Here is a 17,496-nt window from a genome sequence, read left to right as displayed (position 1 = left end):
AATGAGTTTTTGATAGTTGTAAATACATGACCCTTATAACTTGAATAGTGGTGAGAGAAAAATATTATTAGGATTAAATTTACTGGATGATGCTTCTGAAAAAAATTGATAGATTAGGCAGATAAAGAATAACACAAGACAGGCATAAAACTTATTTTCATTGTAAATATTGGGTGTGGAATTTATGGTTGGCGACTGTTTTTGAAAAACAACCATTAAATGGCGTGAGTAGATTTGTTAGAAAAAGAAAAGTGAGTCGAAAGTGTTTAGAACCATTTAAGATAATCAATAGAATTGAGAAGTTTGCTTGCTGACTCTACTGCTATATCACATGTCAAATCTTCATGATCTATTTTATATTTCTTCACTGAGAAATGGATTAAAAATCTTATAAATAAGAATTTAAAAGATAAACATCAACAACATAGTGTTTTAATTTAGCCTTTATCTATTTTTAAGTGAAAGTGGAAAGAGACTGCAATTGATTTTGTTATGGTCATTTCGAGTTCTAGGCAAAGTTATGATGTATTATGAGTCCTGATTGATCAACTTATAAGGTTAGCATATTTTCTACTTATGAGGTCGACATATTTAGTTTAGAAATCAGCACAACTCTTCGTGTGAGATTGTCAGACTTTATGAGATACCAAAAGTTTTTATTTTCAATCAAGATGATAGATTTACTTCTAAATTGTGGAGAGTATTCAAGGAGTCTGAGGACTACAATAAATTCTAGTATAGATTTTCACTTCATATAAATAGTCAATTTGAGAAAATTATTAAGGTGTGTGTGGAATTATTGAGGTTTTGTGCACTTGATTTTAATATCGTGCTGTGAAATTTCAGGTCGGCGATTGTGTTTTCAAAAGATAGTCCATTAAATAATGTGAGCATATTTGTTAAAAAAAAAGATTGAGTCCAAAATATATATTGACCATATAAGGTGATAAGTAGAAGTGAAAAGTTTGCTTATCGACTATTACCTCTATATTACGTATCTGATGTTCAGGATATATTTTATATTTCATCATTGAGAAGGTGGATTACAGATGCTATAAATAGGATCTCAAATGATGAAATAGAAATGCCACCAAATTTGACTTGAGATAATAACCTGATTTTATTTTTTTGAAACAACGGAGAAAGAATAGATTCATTTGTTGACAATAAAATAAGAACACATATCGCATAGAGAAGTCATTTGAAATAAAGTCCAAGATAAAACAATTTTATCGATATCTATTTGATTGACAAATGCACATATTTGAACGACGAGGATGACATTTTTCTAAGATCGGTAGACTGTTATACTCACAGATGCAAATCTATTAAAATAATATTCAAAATTCTTTCTATTTTCTATTTACTATAATTTTTTTTACATATGCATATAATTATCAAAGTGCTCCATGACATCTCTTAAAGTATCTTTTAAAATAATTTTAATCTTAAGGTATTTATACAAAAAATATTGCTTGAGAAAAGTGATAATTTTCCTTTGAGTTCTTATTAGGAGTGAATTGACTCACCGATATCAATTGCATTTTTTTTAGTCATTTTAAGTCTAATTTGTAATTTATTTTAGCACGTTATATTTTAGCACATTATAGAGGGTTCAATGCATTATTTTATGTTTTTTTTTTAATTTTCGTGAGCATTATTGGTATAAAAATAAGATTTTGCTTATTTGATTTGAACTTATTAAAGAATTTACATATATTCGTACAAACAAATTTTTGGGGTCATCTGGATTCTTTTACAAATCGTTTTCTTTGATGCATTTTAAATATGATATATTATATTGATTTTTTTTTCACAATTTTACGAGTTCTTTTTAAATCATAAGAGAATTTATATAGAATTTGCGATTAAAAATAAAGTAATTTGGATAATTATCACTGTCATTTTTATATATTTTAAATTATTTTATTATAAATATTTCTATACACCCAAAGTCCCTACACATTTTCTTCATTTCCTTAGCCTTGAGCTTTAGAGAGAGAAAGGTAGAGGAAATAGAGGGAGAGGAAAGTGAAACTGCAATTAAAGAGATTTTAGAGTTGATTTTATCTGTCGGGTTTGTTGGAAGAAATTATTTGATTCGAGGTGGACTACGTCTATCCTATATAATTTTTCAATGATTTTACTTTTTGCAAAATTGTTTGGATTTAATTTAGATTAACTTTCCAAAAAACAAGATATCTTGATATTTGATTATTAGTTTAAGTTTTAATATGTTGTTGTTTTTGATATTCTGCTTATATTGATATGGTCATATCATATTTTTATTGGATATTTTAGATTTTACCAAATTTTGGATATTTTGGCAACCTTATATAAATTAGTTACATTGTCCATAGCACTGATCTAATGCAATAAATTTTATTTATTGTTATATGTTATGATTAATGCAAACTGTATTTAATATGTTGATAGATTTTAGAATTTTTTGGACTTGCTTACAAATTTGTTTATACACTATATCTTGATGCAAAATATTTATGTTCATCAAAATATTGATTTATCTGTATTAATGTGTTTCAAAATAATTGTGTATAAAAATATTTTTTAATTGACTGATTAATTTTGTATTTTATGTGTAAAATTTTTTGAGAGGCTTAAGGACTAGGTAAAATGTAATTTTCTTGGGCGATATAAGAGCCTAAAGATATATATGAAATACTTCATATGTATAAGGTCCTGATGATATATATAAAATAAATGGGAGATATAACGGCCTGCGGGAAAAAATTAATATGATGTATCTAATATTTTATTTATATTAATTATTTTATTGTAATGGAAATGCTATGCTCAAATATAAATTTTATACTGTAATTCATGTTATATTTCTAAAATAAAAGATTATATTGCATACTAAAATTGATATACCAAAATATTTGATATGTTAAATCAGTGTATTTAGCATCACAATACTGTTTATTTTTATTTTTTTAATTTCAATATCTTTTATTGCTTATAATCTTTAAAATTAGTATACATATTATTTTTCTGTTATTTTTTAAAGTTTAGGATAGGTTCTGTGTAACCTATTTAACTGTTGATGCTTGTTATTACTTGTATGTATTGATTTAAAAAATGAGAGAAAAATAACATGTTGATTAGAGTTAGAGGTTGCTGGCTCTTATTTATATATATTTTTTACTAGATAGTTATATTTTCGCAATCATATTGATATTATTTTGTGATAAATGGAGATATTTTTACCTTAATTGTTAGATATAAAGATCTTTTGATTGCATAATTTGTGATATGATCTAAATAAATTATGATTACTTTTTTTTTATATTATTTTGATGATATTAGTACTGGTTATATGTTTATAATATTTATAATGTTATGTGTGTGTGTGTGTGTATATATATATATATATATATATATATATATAAAAAAATAATACATTAAACTTGGGTAGTATCCATCGTTGCATAAAAAATGATGTGATGTGCTTTGTATAGGGTACGTGTCATTTGGGTCATTACACATTCTCTATCTTTAATAGATATCTTTATTGAGGAAAATAATTTTGCATGCTTAGATCCTATCTTAGAGAATTCTTGACTTCTTAATTATATTCTAGAGAAATTATTAGAAATTTTGCAAAAATTAAAATGATTTTTTTAATAAAAGTCATATTTTTGCCTTTTACTTGAGCTAAAAGTACAAAAATTGGCGGTCCACTATTTGACTTCTAAACAAGTTAAAGCTATCAACAAAAATTTAATCAATATGTTGTTTGACCTTTTTCTATATAGTGCTTGATAGTGTCGGCCATTTATTTTTAAAATCATTTAAATTAATTTAATATATATATATATGATTATAATTTTAAAAAATAATATTTTAATTTTGAAAAGTGAGATCGATTGGATCTCACATATTTGGTAGTTTAGATGGCTGAGCGCGATACCACAAGTAATACACTATCCCGAAGGATATGCATATAACTTGTTGGTAGACTTAACCACCTAAACTAAAAGATTTGTGACGTCCGTTTGTCCTGCAAATCCCTTTTTTATAAGCCGACAAGTTTCCCTATTTAATATGGAAGGTTAAATAAGATTTATATTAAGCTAGGTTCTTAAGTTCTCTAGAGAGGCAAACCCCTATAGTTAAGTACATCTTAAATGACCGGAGTTTTAAGAAAAAATTCGATTAAGATCAGTGGTTTTGTCTTCAAGATTTCAAAGTTTAGATTTTCAAGGTTGAATATAAGAAAATCAAAAGGGAATGACTCAAAATAGAAACAATTATTTTCAGGAGTCAATGGAGTGAAAGGTAGGAGATGTCACAGATCCAAGGGGAACCCCGGTGACTTCCCAACTATGCTACGATTGGATCTTAACTTTAAAGAGACATCCTACACCTCGTTGTCGTGGTCTCAATCGCCGCTCTCAGTCTGCTTGCTTTCACGCTCCGCTTCTTGGAAAAAAATTACTCCAAGCTCCTTAACATATCGATTATAGGTTCGAGGTTGTGGTGTGTATAAATATACAATTATTTGGTCAGTGACTCGCTATAGAGTGCATTCTAAACTATTTTACATTCTAAATCGGGTGTCCTACTATTTTCTATCCTAAAAGTTCCCTGCAAGTCTATAGAAGCAACATGATTAGTAAAAGGGAAACATGCTGCAAAACGCAGTAAACGGTAAACATTAACATCACAAGCATGAATTGTATATATATGCAGTAAAGTATGCAGTAAACATAAAACAAACATGTATAGCTGACGGGTCGGCTGCTCCCGTAAATGAGGTTGGTGTCAGTAAGCGGCTATAATGAAAGAATTGAAGAAATGTGTAAGCATGCATTTATACAAACGAGAATGAATAGCAAACATCACCTGAAAAGCGACAAATGACCCACGGGAACTAGCGACAAATGCCCCACGGTAACTCGAAGAAAACCATCGAAAACACGAGAAAAATCCGAAGGAAATCACGAATGATCTACTAAGATCCCAATAAAACTGTAAGAAAAAAAAGAAACAAACCGAGGAAAGAAAGAAAACTGTAAGCATTCGGGTCAGGGCAGACTCAGGTTTAGGTATTCTTGAGGGACTCTGAAGGCAACTATCGATCACCCGTATGTATAGAGTCTGACATTCAAGTAGAAAGGTTTCCTACAATACCAACTTATAAGGGTACTCCTTAACCCAGTACCAATGATGGACAAAAGGATAATTGAATTATATTACTTAAAATTTATATATTGACATGCATATAGGTTTCATGCATATAAGAGAAAGTAGTTGACATGCATATAAGAGAAAGTAATATCTATTTTTTTGTAGTCAAAATACTTTTGTAAATAACATATCTGTTCTTATCGTATATGTTCTTATAATTTTTATAAAAAATGATTGTTCACAAGTCGATCGCACCGTCTGGCCACTGTCCGGCTAGGACCGCCAACAATCTAAGAAGGCAAGGGTGCCCTGCTAGTCTGGTGTCGGTGAATAATATTGTCAGCCTACATTTCACCGGGTCTCTGAGTCGGGTCCCGATGTCGTAGGATGGAACATTATTCCGTTCTACTACCGTCTACTACCGAATGCCTTTATCATCAAGGTTTAAAACCCCAAAAGAGATCGTCCAACTTACGACTTTGCTTGATGGTTCATATATAGCTGGGGCTATATATGTGCGCTTATGTTTTAGACATAAGCAACTAAAGCCAAACCAAAAAGCATGAAAAGAAAAGAAGAAAAATGAGGTGAGAGAGAGGAGGAAACGATTCACCTGAAATGATGAAGAGGTGAAAGGTGTATCGGCACTCAAAACTGCATCTAAAACCATCGATGAAAAGACCCAAAGAAAATGCAGCCCGACAATCCAAGAATCAACCAGGGTATCCTTTCCTCAAATTTAGTAAACGAATAAACCCAAAGATATCCTTTTTAAATTGCATCTCAAACAAATCGAGATAGGAAGGGGACCGAACGAGACTACTACATACATAGCCCGCAATTCTTATGTATTTATACACCCAATCCTTAAAACTCAAATGTTGCATTCACACCATCCAAACTCTTCCTATTGAATCAAAATATAACCATTCAAGCTCTCAAAAATGAAACCCAGCCTTCATGCAAAGGGTGAAGGGGTATATATGTAAAAGCAGAATTTTGTTGGTTAGATATGCGAATGCAGAAGAATTGTGTGGTGTATATGTAAAAGCAAAGGCTTATGTGTTAGATACGAAAGGGGAGTGTGGTATGTGTGTAAAATAAAATTGATTGAATTTCAGATGTTGGATATGTAAACACATCAGAATTGAGTGGCATTTATGTAAATCTTCCCTTATTTTTCCTTTTTTTACTCAGTTTTCGTAACTTACAATAGAAACCAGAAATTCCAAAATTCCAGAGAAAATGTGTATAACACTTCAAAAAAGTCAGGCTCAAAGCAACCCCGACCCGACGCCTCAGCTCATAAACCAGCTTACTTTAAAAAAAAATATTGATTCAAAATCAGTTCCTCTGAATGGTGAAGCATCACTAATAAATTTATGCATATCATTTGAGTTAGCATCTCTGTAATCTTGCAGCATAAGGGTAAGGACCATTCAAAGCCAAGTTATAAAGAAATAAAAAACAACTAAACAGATTACAACTTCAGCGATTCTCGGGTAAGGGCAGCAGGAAAAAAAATTCCTTTAAGGCTCAGAACATAGGACAAGAAGCATGCTTTTAAACTTTCCTTCATGGCTTAAAAAAAAGTTGCAAACAAGAGGGATGACCACCATCATTCCAGGCGAGCTTAACATATCCAAGGAATTCTAAAAAAAATCATGTAGGCCAATCGTGTAATATTCCCACCACAATCATGCTATAAAACATGTAAGATGATTAAATAGAAGGAGAAAATGATATACTAGGTCAGTTCGAGAAACCTGTAAATTTTCTTTCAACGTATAACATAATCCGTAACCTTTCCACTGTAACAGAAAATAGGCAAGCATGCATTTACTTCACAGACATATCTTAATCCCGAAACTCTCCTACTCAGGTTAGGAATTCAATGTCTGACAACGTAAAATGGCTTTCAAAAACTGCTGGGTAACAAGATTTAAATAGGATTTGTAGAAGAATTAAACTAAACACTTCCAAACAGTCAATAGAAGTAAAGACAACTTCAAAATTTTGTTTATTAGCAGGATTTAAGCAAAATTTAGACAACATTTAGTTTGAATTCTCCCAGGCAGCCAAAAAAAATAAAATAAAATAAGTTCAAACCCTACAAGTTCCTGAATCCCTTTTTTTTTATTTTGCCTCAAATCCAAAATCAGAGTGAACCCATTACCCAAAATGGACTTAGGAGATTCAGAAAATTTAGAATGCATGAGAGATCTAGGATGAGGAAAAGAAGATAGTGTTCTCTCTTGAATGAACTAGAAAAGAACGAGCACAAAAGCTCTGAGGCAACAACACACAACCAACAGTGATCCAATAACAACACTTGCCCCTTTTTGTTTTGCTCAAAGGAGAACAGAGAAAACCAGAACACCAAGCACACAAAGAACAGACCAACCAAGAGGGCAGAATCACTCGGAATTTTAGCAAACCCTCCCCCTTCTTCAAAATTTTGGCCAACCCTTAAACCTTCCCCCAAGAGGGGTTTATATAGGTAAAGAAGAAAGTAGAAGACTTGTTGTGGCTTACCGGTGGTGAACCCAACGCAAAGAAAGGCCAGGAAAATCGCAGCCAGAGCGACAAGGGAGAATGCTTCAGAAAGAAGGGGAGTTGCTACATTCGTGACTCAGGGATTAAACTCGCCAGGGTCAACTTACCAAAGACGGGAAGCCGAAGCCAACGGCAGTCAACTGTCCCGAGGAATGAAGCGATCGTAGGCTTCGGGAAGGAGGATCCCGAGCAGAAGCTGTTGGGTGAGGGGCAATAGGTCAAAACTTCGGTCACGTGAAAGGGGCTTCGGCTGGCCGGGAAATTGAATGAGGGAGAAAACTCAGGTGGGGGAATCGGCCGCGAGCAGAAGCTGTTGGGTGAGGGGCAATAGGTCAAAACTTCGGTCACGTGAAAGGGGCTTCGGCTGGCCGGGAAATTGAATGAGGGAGAAAACTCAGGTGGGGGAATCGGCCGAAGGAGAGCTATCCCTGGTGCTATGGCTTGGATCGAATGGGAAAGCCAGTGGCGTGCGTGAGTTAGGGATTTAAGGAAATAAACCCCTCCCCCTTTATCTTATATCATTATATGAATATATATATATTAATAATATAATATAAGATATTTAAATTTCTCCAATTCACGCACCTCTGCTCGTGCATGAGGTCACATCAAAATGGGCGTCCTCTCTAACTAAATTCGATGTCCTGGATGCACCAGCACAGCTGTTTCGTCATCTGGGCCGTTCGGACAACTTTGTCGGCGGTCGGGTCGAAAATATGTCAAAGTCATATTCCTTTAAAATTCTCGCTCATGATCGATTGTTCCAACAATTGATTCGAGTTTGATCAATCGTGAAGACTTTTGCGGGTGCAGGTGACATGAATTTTGATAATTGTGTGCATCGACGCGTGAATTATGGTATTCTTGTATCGTGAGTGTGCGTGGATGACACGAAGAGTTTCCTAAAGCTTTAGATCATATGGGTACTTGATTTGAGTTTCATCAGGTTTAGATCATATGGGTACTTGATTTGAGTTTCATCATGCTAGTTTTAATTGACTCAACCAAACGTCGAGAATTTAGAACCGGCCATATGAAACTGCAAGGAGTCTAGAAGTGGCTCCGACCTCTTGGTTGTGGGTCCCAAACTAGTCCTCTAAGAGAGTCAGTAGGAAACTCTAAGGCTAGATCCTAGGCTCCAAGAAGAGTAAGAGACCTCACAAAAAATGAGGTTAACAGATAACACATCTCAAAGGAGTTTATTTAAGATTTCCCTGTTAAGCTGGAGGACATAATAATATTTTTTGTGGTAGTTAATTATTTATTTAAGATAGCTCATTGATTGTCTTGTTGTAACCAACAACACTTTTCATATTGCTGGAATTTTTTTTAGTAACTTATATTCTTGTACTATTTATTTTTTTTACCATTATATCTTATTGTGATTTTTGATCTGTTTCATATTTTTTGAAGAATTTTTGAAAATTGTTATGCAATAAATCCAAACTTTCATATCCTTTCCATCCTTCAATTGAGATAGCTAACCAAAGTTAAAAAATTATGTTGAGGTGTGTTATTGAAAAAAAAAATGCTTTATCTACTTAATAAACATTGCCATTATTGGGTCCCAAGCTCCAGATGTGAAAAGTGATGATGGGTTGCGTTAAGTGGTCGACAACCAGTGTAAAATTTGTTGAAAAGTTATGACATGAATTTTTTTAATTGTTATGTAAGAAGTTAGTATATAAAACTAATATTAGGAGATGATCTTGGAATAATGGTACTCTCACAGGTAAATTAATGAAATTATTTGATATTATAGTTCATAGGATGATTAATATTTTTGATATATTCAAGAAACTAAATGGGTTAGAGAAAAAACTAAGGAGATTGATAGCATATGTTTTAAATATTAGTATTCAGGTAGGGGTCGCATTAGAAAAGGTGTAGGTGTAATTATAGATAAGAGTTTGAAAGACAACGTTGTGAAAATTAATAGAATTGAAGATATAATTATAGCTCTAAAGATTATTGTCGATACTAAGATTTTCAATATTATAAGTGCTTATGTTCCTCAAGTATGTTTAGATATAAATTCAAAAGAAAATTCTAAAACAATTAGGAAGAATTAATACAAATGCTACCTCATGAACCAATTTTTTTTATTAAAGGAGATTTAAATGGACATGTTGGTAGAGTGGTAGAAGATTTTAGAAATGTTCACGGTGGCTGTGATTTTAGAGTGAATAGTGAAGAAGGTAAAATCATATTAGATTTTGCTTTAGTGCATGATTTTGTTATTGCTAATACTTTGTTTAATAAAAGAGATGAATATATTATTACTTATAAGAATGGAGTTAATAATACACAAATTAATTACTTTCTTATAAGAAAAAATTGTCGTAGAAAGTGTAAAGATTGTAAGGTCATTCCAAGTGAATATTTAAGTACTCAATATTGATTGTTAGATTTGGATTTTTAGATGAAGAGTTGTTAGATAATAATAAGAATCCTTGTCATAGAATTAGATGTGATTACATAAAGATGCAAGTAAAATTATTTTTATTAGTAACTACTCAATATTGATTGTTAGATTTGGATTTTGAGATGAAGAGTTGTAAGATAATAATAAGAATCTTTGTCATAGAATTAGATGTGATCACATAAAGATGCAAGTAAAATTATTTTTATTAGTAAACTTTAAGATTTCAAGATTCGAGATAGTCATAAAGAAGTGCATTCTATATGGGGTAAAATAACAAACACTATTAAACAAGTGATAAAAGATATACTTGGAGAATAAAAAAGAAAAGCTTCTATAAATTAAAATTTTTCTAAATAAAAATAGTTGGTGGTGAAATAATAATGTGTAAGAAAAGATAAAATTTAAGAGGTTTTGTCATAAGAGTTGGTTTAAATGTAAAGCTTAGAGAACTGAGAAAAATATAAGGTGACCTATAGGGAGTCTAAGAGAACAATTTGTTACACTAAAAGTTCTGCTTTTAATGATTTTTATAATGGATTAGATACTAAATATTTTGAAAAATACATGTATAAACTAAACAAACTAAGAGAAAAGAGAAATAAAGATTTAATTCTACTAAAGTGTATTAAAGATGAAAATAAAAAAATTATTTTTATTAGAGAAAGATATTCAACATAGATGAGTAAGCTATTTTGATAAAATTTTCAATGAAGTGTCTGAAAATACGATTGACCTAAGTGATCTTAATATCGTTAATAATAATAAAATATTTTATTTTTACCGTTGCATTAGTAAAAAATGCAGTTAAGGAGGCTTTAAAGAAAACCAGGGGTGGAAAATCAGTAGGACCTGATGATATCCCAATTAAAGTGGAAATATTTAAGAGATTTGAGAGTTTCTTGGCTTATTAAACTCTAATGTTATTCTAAAAACTAATAAGATGCTTGAGGAGTGGAGAAAGTGTATTTTGGTCCACATTTTTTAGAATAAAAGAGATACATAAGAGTGTGCAAACTATAAAGAAATTAAGTTGATGTGTCATACTTTAAAATTATGGTAGAGGGTAATTGAACATAGGTTAAGACGTGATACAAAAGATTTCTCTTAATCAGTTTGCATTTATGTTGGACAAGTTTACTATGAAAGCTATACATTTGTTGAGTGGTTTGATGGACAAGTACAAAGAGAATAAGGAGAATTTTCATATGATTTTTATTGATCTAGAAAAAGCCTACGATAAAGTTCCAATAGAAGTCCTTTGGAGAGTTCTAAAGAAGAAAGGTGTTGATATGACTTATATTCAAGTCATTAAAGTTATGTATACTAGAGTTGTTACTTGTGTACGAATAAAAGGATGATTGACCAAGTATTTTTCTATTTCAATTGGATTACATTAGGGATCTACTTTAAGCTCATATCCTTTTTCTTTAGTTATGGATGCTCTTACTAAATATTTACAGGAGGATGCACCTTGGTGCATATTTTTCGTCGATGATATCCTTGTGGATAAGACTAGAGAAAGAGTTTAGGAAAAACTTAAATTTTGGAGGTCTACATTAGAGTCCAAAGGCCTTTGTTTGAGTAGATCTAAAACCAAATACATAGAATATTATTTTAGTAGTAGTAACTCTAGCGGTAGAGCTGTAAATTTGGGTGATCAAATCATTAAAAAGTGTGAACGTTTTAGATATCCCTGGTCTATTGTTCAACGTGATGATAATATAGATGGGGATGTTATTAGTAGAATTCAAGTAGGTTGGTTGAAGTGGAGGAATGCATCTGGCCTGTTGTGTGATAGAAAAGTACCACTTAGACTGAAAGGAAAATTTTATAAGAGGTTGTGAGACCTGCAATGCTCTATGATGCAAAATGTCGGCCTTTAAAAGAAAAACATAAAACAAAGTTAAGTGTTGTTGAGATAAGAATGCTTAGGTTGGAGACAAAATGTAAAGTTAATATATCTGTGATAGGGTTGGTGTAGCTCGAGTGACAGACAAGATTAGAGAGAGTCGTCTTTGATGGTCGGGTCACATTAAACGTTGACCATCCGGAGATCTTGTTAGGAGAGTAGATATTTTAGGTTCGACTTATGTTAAGAAAGACAGAGGTAGACTTAAAAAGTCTTGAGCTTATTGTATGAAAAATGATCTTAATCTATTACAATTAAATAAAAATATGACACTCAATAGGATGGAAATGGAGAAAAAAGGATTCATGTAGCCGACCACATTTAGTGGGATAAAGGCTTGTTGTTGTTGTTGTTGTTATACCTACTTAATAATTTTCTTATAATTGTATTATTTTCAGAACATCCAAAATCTATCATTTTAAATAGTACATGATCTAAACCCAAAAAGAATAAATGATATAGTCAAACCTCCTATCCTTTGCTTTATTTGATTTTGCATTTTCATTTGCGAAAGATTTTCAATACTTCCATAGCGGTATAAAAAATAAAATAATTCAAGTATTATCAAATACTTGTTCAGCAAAACCATAATAACAAAAGAATATAAAGAAGTCTATAGTTTGATTTCCATTTACTTTTAAGTAATATCACTCTACCAAGTTTAAGAAATTACTTTCAAAATTAAAAAAAAAAATGAATCTATTAGGTTTTCATTTCTGACTTACTGAAAGTTATATATTTTATGGAGTATTCAAATATTTACTTCTGCAATTTGATCCTTTTGGCAAAAAATATTCATTTGAACTTACGGAATCTATCATAGAGGTTGATTATGCATCAATGAGGAATGACACACTAACCTAGTTATTGAGTATGTTTATCTAGTTTATTAGAAGAATAAGCCACTTACTGATAGCATATAACTGGCCTGCACCAATTTGGAAACTCTAATCTTACAATTGGCAGAAGACTTGAATTTTAAAACATAGAACTTAATTCAATTGAGCCCTGGGGAGTCGATATAACACATTATATAGATAAAAAAAATCAAGTTAAAATTCTAATTTTTAATCGTTAAAGCTAAAGCCTAAAGGAAAAAAAATTGAAGTCCTGGTGCCTGGACAGAAGCCTAATAAAGTTCATAAATTAGAATATTTTAAATGTAATTTATATTTATTTTTCTTATATTTTTATTTCTCTCCTGGGAACTTGTATGGCTGGCCTTGAAATGAGTGATTAAACCTTTATTAATGACGATTGACTTCTTTTTTCACTATTTTCTTTCTTATGTTCTTAAGCTTATGAGTATTTTAGTGACTATAAATATGAGCTGAGAAGTATCAATGTTTTTATTTTGGAATGAATTATTTGTGTCAAGAAGTATTTTTCATTGCTCGATGTTTAGTGGCTTGAAATATGTGTTTTTTTTATTGGTGAGAATGGATTATTTATTTTCTTTCTTTCAAGTTATTCTCTGCTTCTCTTAAACTGTTTCAAATCATTGTACATTCCACGACTTCTCCAAGATCACCCAAAGTCCAACTTAAGCCTCACCCACTCTAAAGCCCCACTTCTTGCTCTCAGCCGTGTGGCACTTTTATTCCCTATGCCTCGATACATATTTAAACTCTTATCAAACATAATCTTCTATTCTAGATTACAAGTGCACATCAAAAACTAAATGTCTACAAAGTTTTTCTGCTATTTCTCTCTCCTAAAATATATTCCCTAAATTGAACCTCCAAATCATCCCATATTACCACAATCTGGATTGATTTTGGCTTTCTGACAACTATACCTCTCTAAATTTATCATCAGGGTTTAGAATACTTTATTGAACATCCAAATTTACAACTCTATTGATTTTGGCCTTCAGAATACTTATTACCACAATCTGGATTGATTTTGGCCTTCATCAGAATACTTTATTGAACATAAAACTAATGGTCTGTATCCTTGTTAAACTGTTAATCCACCAAAAGATCACGAACCACTCACTAATATTATAAATGGGTAACTATCTTTCAACATCTACATATAAGTATTCATATATATCATTTCTTTATCATTTGCTAGCGGACATTATTTATTTATATGAAAAATTGCATGAAATAATATAATTTTTGCATGTGCAGTTACGGAGCATGAAATTTGCTTGATCATGTGCATTAAGAAATAAATCATTGCAAATGTTTTCATGATAACGAGCCTAAAAGCAATAACTTCATCTAATAGATTTAAAAGTGATGGTATTTGGTTTAGAAGAAAGTGACAAGAATTGGTAAGTGCATTTTATTTCAAGATGTTCATCGTTTAGACAATCCTAGGAAAATATGAAATCACATAATATACTCATATTAATTATATTAATCCACGAATTGATTAGTACGCAGTAGGGATTTTGCGGATCAATAAGGTAGCAGTGTAGAAGAATGATATTAAAAAACTTGATGAGTTTGGATCCTATATGGCAAAAAATTTACCGGAATTTCACTTTTCGCATGAGCAAATTAATGAGTGTTATTCATTGCAAGCTCTTTTTTTTTTTTGATAATTTATGAAATTCATTTCACTTTTTCTGAGTAACTTCTTTGGTGAGAATATATCAAGTTGTTTGTCTGCAGCTATGAATGGAGTACAGAATAGGCTATTTTCTACCCTTGCTTTGTTTGATTATACTGCATTAGATTATGTGCAAATTTGACGGCTGATTTATTATCATATTAAATTCCCATAGTAATTTTTACATCTTGTGAATCTTAAGTAATAATTTTTAGTCATAACAATTATAAATTCACAATTTCATAAATTTAAATATGTTTTTGTTCTATTTATTGTTATCACATTTTATTTTTTATTTCTTTAAATCATAAAATTGGCACTTAATAATGTGCAATATCACTACAGGAATTAAGCAATTTTGTATCGGCCAAGTCAGACGCAAATTGAAGGCAAATATGATGATAATTTTGTTTTATGGTTGGATTTGCTTCTGATTTATGTCCAAACTTTTTCGTGGGTTAATTGGGGTCGGCTATGTTAATTATGTCAATTTTGCGTCGAAATATTCCGACGCAACGTCTGAAAAACATCGGACGATAAAGATTATCATAAGATTACCATCAAATTTTGTGTCGGATAATATCGATCAACAACGTAATATTATTGTCGATTTTGCGTCGAATTTTTTGATGCAAAATGGATAGTAATCTAACGCAAACCTGTACCACTAAAAAAACCCAGAAGATCAATTACATTTTCACAACTTACACACAATATCAATTATATTTTTACATCACATTATATCTTGCCATATCACAGATCAATGCTATAAAAATATCATTAATGAAAAATAAGATACTTTGACAAACCACTCAAATAAGAATATTAAAGCTAATAAAAAATTCCTCAATAATGTTTAAGTTAGTGCTTACAACTAAAAGATAACATAAAAATAAACTACTCATTATGTCCCTCCTCGTCTACGGATGCCACTGGCCGCTTGCCCTGACGATATGTGATAAAGTTTCCGTCATGCGGGCTATAGAGTCCTCGACTCTATATTGGCCTTCTACCATCTGCTTGCACAACTGGTGGATCTCTTCGTTCATTGCAGCCACTAGCCTGACAAGAGCCTCATGGTCTGGCTGTGGAGCTCGGGGAACTCAATACAGGACCATGAGAGAGCTAGGCCTCAAAAGTTATGCCCTTCGCTCCAAGGCCATAAATCCTCCCCTTCTTCTTTCCCTCCTCCTCCAAAACTCGTATTTGGACTGTGCAGCGGTAGACTCACTACCACTGCTGGTGGCAAAAGACTGGGCTTAAGTGGCCAAGTGCTTCTCTCGGAGTTGCTTGAACTCTTCCTGCATAATTAAAACCAGCGTTTAATTGACATTATGAACAGTTTGAATCAAAATAAACTTTTAATTGAAGATTTTTAACTTACAGCAACCCGTTGGGAATGCTTCGAGATCCATTAGGCAGTCCCTGAGCAACGATGAAGAGAGCATGGCTTAACTCCTTGGCCTATGTAGCATACAAAATTGATCAGTGTTACAAAATTAATTCAAAGACTGAATTAATTTTTAAATATTTAAAAGAATCTTAACAGCCTCCTATAATGCTCTGTATGGGGGATTGATTTGCCAATATAAAGTACAACTCCCCTGACCCCCTTTGTCGTCCGTTTCGCTCGGTTCGTCTGCCTCTTCCCCTCAAAATCAGGAGAGGCCCCAGGCTGCGATCAACTGAGCCCAGAGCCCCTCACCGATCCGAGCAGACAGCTCACCCCGCCGGCGGGCTATCATGAACATGTCGCCAAGGCGATGTCTACCCCAAATGTCAAAGATTAGGCAAATTTGATGGTGGTGCTCTGGGAGCTAGGTGAAGGACATCTGTAACATAAAAAATAATTCAAGTATTAAATTTACAAATATGATTCAAATTACATTATCGTATCTCAAACTTCCTGAATCACAAGTCCAAAGTGGCTACAGGGATTTGCTTCCATGAGTGATAGGGCCCATCGTATCTGCTTCTGATAATCTCTGTGATGTAGGTGACGGGTAGCTTGTTTGAAATGAATTTGCTTAAGAAACTTATTTTTTATATACAAAAACATATAGCATGAAGAATAAACATAATACAATATTAAAAATAACTTACGAGTCAGGAGTCGACGTGCCAGACTCAAGAGGTGTGCCCGTAGCAGGTGGGGGTGTAGGTGCGAAAACAACATGCGTCACAGGAGACGGGGTTGCTAGAAGCAGGTGCGGCAGGAGTGGTGACAACAACGGATGCGGGAGGTGTCACAAGTGGTGTAGCAGCAGCAGGTGGGGGAGGAGGTGCCACAGGAGGTGTAGCAGCAATAGGTGGGGAGCAGTAGTGGAAGCAATGGTAGGAGTATGTCCCTAGAACACAGGGTCTCTGATGTGGATGACCATCTGCACCACTTATGTCCATCTACAAACAAAGGAATGACATTAATGAGATTAGTACTAGCTGGAAAAATAATCATAAGCTGGAAGAAACAATGTAGTAAAGGTAAGACAGAAGTAACAACTATTTCTAAAACAGGAAAAACGTGATTAAAAAGCTATACTTCAATACAACAAAAGTAAAAGACAAAAAGTAGCAGTAGTAATAACTAATCTAAAATTACGTACCTATGTTATTAAATTTTATCAAAGGAAATCGTCGTCGAAGATGAGCTTAAAATTTCTTCTTCACTCTCATCATTATCCTCATCCTCATCCATAATATGAGAAGTCTCCTCAAAAATCCCCGTAGCATCTTCTAGCACAAAACATTTCATCGTTTGTGCCACCCTGAATGCTAAAATCTGACATACCTTCCTCCCGGTGAATTGGTTCTATAGTACTATGCAACTGAATAATTTTCCTTAGTTTATTCTACACGATCACAACCCAATCAACTTTATCCCTTACTCTACCAG

The 17,496-nt window shown here is 32.5% G+C and overlaps 1 protein-coding gene across 1 annotated transcript in view; it reads left to right on the top strand.

Moving 5' to 3' along the window:
* The window catches only part of LOC110023150, a 47,301-nt gene that overhangs the window by 29,107 nt on the left and 698 nt on the right, over positions 1-17,496 (top strand). The gene's annotated exons all lie outside the window — the stretch shown is intronic.

The sequence above is a fragment of the Phalaenopsis equestris genome, unplaced genomic scaffold, assembly GCF_001263595.1.
Source record: "Phalaenopsis equestris unplaced genomic scaffold, ASM126359v1 Scaffold000218, whole genome shotgun sequence".
Taxonomy (NCBI): Eukaryota; Viridiplantae; Streptophyta; class Magnoliopsida; order Asparagales; family Orchidaceae; genus Phalaenopsis; species Phalaenopsis equestris.
Note: the sequence above shows the minus strand (reverse complement) of the source record. Positions and strands in the feature narration are given on the sequence as shown.